Source organism: Sphaeramia orbicularis, chromosome 14 (genome assembly GCF_902148855.1).
Source record: "Sphaeramia orbicularis chromosome 14, fSphaOr1.1, whole genome shotgun sequence".
NCBI classification, from domain to species: domain Eukaryota; kingdom Metazoa; phylum Chordata; class Actinopteri; order Kurtiformes; family Apogonidae; genus Sphaeramia; species Sphaeramia orbicularis.
The window spans coordinates 21,397,678-21,400,380 of NC_043970.1; the positions used below are offsets into that span (position 1 = coordinate 21,397,678).

At 37.0% G+C, this 2,703-nt stretch overlaps 1 pseudogene; it reads right to left on the reverse strand.

The window, feature by feature from the left end:
• Nucleotides 1-537: 537 nt before the first annotated feature.
• On the reverse strand, nt 538-1,052 carry LOC115432562 (5-beta-cholestane-3-alpha,7-alpha-diol 12-alpha-hydroxylase-like; annotated as a pseudogene).
• Nucleotides 1,053-2,703: the final 1,651 nt, after the last annotated feature.

The window sequence follows — 2,703 nt, forward strand, 5'->3', positions numbered from 1 at the left end:
AACCCTGGACGTAACATCCAGTAACAACAACAACAACAATGGTGGATTACAGAGTTGTGTTTGTGCTGCAGGTGCTGCTGAGCTTTTTAGCACTACTACAACAAAACCTGGTAATGCTGTATCAACTTGACGGCCAGCGGAGACACATGAACAGATATAAGCATCAGATACTTTTAAATCCACCATGGTGTCCTGCTAGAAGGGCGACCAGGACCCTGCATTCTTCTGTGATTTTAGTGTATCCTGCTGCTCTGTCTGTGTTTGTGTTTACATATGCATTACATTGTTTTAACCCAGTTTTCAAATTTCCATCTGGACGCTGATATTTCTTGAAATGATACGTGTATGGACGTAAAACTTTTAGAATCTGCAAAAGAAAAATACCATGAGCATTGTCGTCTGGACATAGCCTTGCATAGGTTCTACTTTACCATCCCTCTCCTTCTTTCCTTAGGGGCAGGAGTTCACATATCAGATTAAACTTACCGAAGGTGTAAAATACATCTTCTGATTCTGATCTGTCTTTCTGGTTTACAGTTACAAGGTTTCTTTGTATTTGTATGACACATTGCCAAAGTAGTAGTAGTCAGCTCAGAAAATAATATTGAAACTGCACATAAACAGTTTGTGTTTAATCCATTACCCATGACTCCCAGCTGAGTCAATTTTGCGAAACATCAGATTCTGCAAATTAATCTTCATGGATTTTATCAGTGGCTCCAGTCCGTCCCCCCTCAAGTGCTTGTGCCTGGCTGGATGGAGAATTTTGTGCTTATCTTCTGAAGGACTGAAACCAAAGACTGTGCGCCCTGCGGTCTGGACAAACCTTGAGTAGTTCAGTTTTTCTGGACTGCCTTTAAAAAATGTCCCAAATGATGGAGAGTCTTGAAGGAATGTGAAATAAAAACCTCCCAGTTGAACAGTGAATACTTCTGTGCCTTCATCGTCTCCAGCAACTTAATGGTGTCCTTCTGAAACTCTTACACATGTCCCAGCCAAGGCATGAGACCTTTATCTATTTTTTTTTTTTCTGATCCTTGTCTTGTAAACATCCTAAAAAGATAAAGGCATCAATCAAACCAAAAGGAATTGGCAGCAGTATTTTCACGACTGATTCCTTTTGCAGCCAGAGTGATTTGTAATGAAGGTTATACATGTTCAACACACGTTTGCTCCTCCTTCTTTACGCCCAACATAAAATCTGTTGGTTTGATGCACCTTATGTGCTGGAGTTTCAGATCGTAGCTTCACATACCCCTCTCCTCAGTTTTCGAATTGTAGTTCCTTGGGTCTTCTCCTGGACAACTCATCCCTCCCACCAGACACATCCTCACCTCTGAGGCAACATTTTATTCAATGGTGATTAAATATGAGATTTGTTATAACTGCCTGTTTTTTGTTACAATCCAACTCTATTCTAAGAATGAATGAATGATGAATGTGGTGTAATATGTCTGTAAGTGATGTAGGAATGTCATAAATTTGATCACATATTTGACCTGTAAAGACCCAGTGCTGCTTTTGCGACAGGTCCCAAATGAATTTTTCCCTCTATTCAACCTTTCTTATATAATTTATCACCATTTAATATAATATTATCCTCTGTATTTTGTGTTTTTTCAGTGTAAATCATACATTTTCCGATGTTTATTTCACTGATTATGTAGATGTTCATATAAACTCAGATTAAAGTTGAGAGTTATTAAATCATAAACAAAGAAAACTGAAGAAAAAGTGACTTTTTCAACAAAGATGTCAGTAAATGAACATAAATCAAGTGTCTCCACCCACTATCATTCATCAAACTGCATGGGTTTTACTGGTGAATCAATGTTTTAGAAGATGACGGTATTTCCACGTTCACTACGAAGCCTCTATTTAACCTGAATTTTTTAAATGAATGAATGAATTTTTCCCTTTATTTAACCTTTCTTATATAATTCATCACCATTTAATATAATATTATCCTCTGTATTTTGTGTTTTTTCAGTGTAAATCATGAATTTTCCAATGTTTAATTCACTGATCATGTAGATGTTCATAGAAACTCAGATTTAAGTTGAGGGTTACTATATCATAAACAGAGAAAACTAAAGAAAATGTGACTTTTTCAACAAAGATGTCAGTAAGTGAACATAAATCAAGTGTCTCCACCCACTATCATTTTCAAACTGCATGGGTTTTACTGGTGAATCAATGTTGCAGAAGATGACAGTGTTTCCATGTTCACTACGGAGCCTCTGAACGTCCAAATGGGTCATATCTGATGACCATGAAAAGATGACAAACCGTATTTTATACCAATTATTTACGCGTTTTAATAGTAGTAGTGGTTTAACAGTTATTAAACATATAGATTAACAGATGCTTTTGGTCACCAGTGGCTGTTTGGGTCTATATGGGATAAAGAATTAATACAATTATAGATTGAGGAAAATTTAAATTGTTAAAGTTCTGCTCCTGCTGTGGTTTGTATAATCCAGATTTCTACCATGCCTTGGTTATACGTCACAGAACTGATAGATGAAAAATCTTCCACAAAGCAGTTACCAAGGACAGACCTGTGTATCCATCACCATACCCACTTCGGTCCTCAATGTACTTTTTATTTTTTTGAGACAAGAATTGAGACATTCTTCATGATCATGCACCAAGATTAGTCTGAGTTACAATTGAGCATCAAGCAGAGAACTGAGGGGAGCC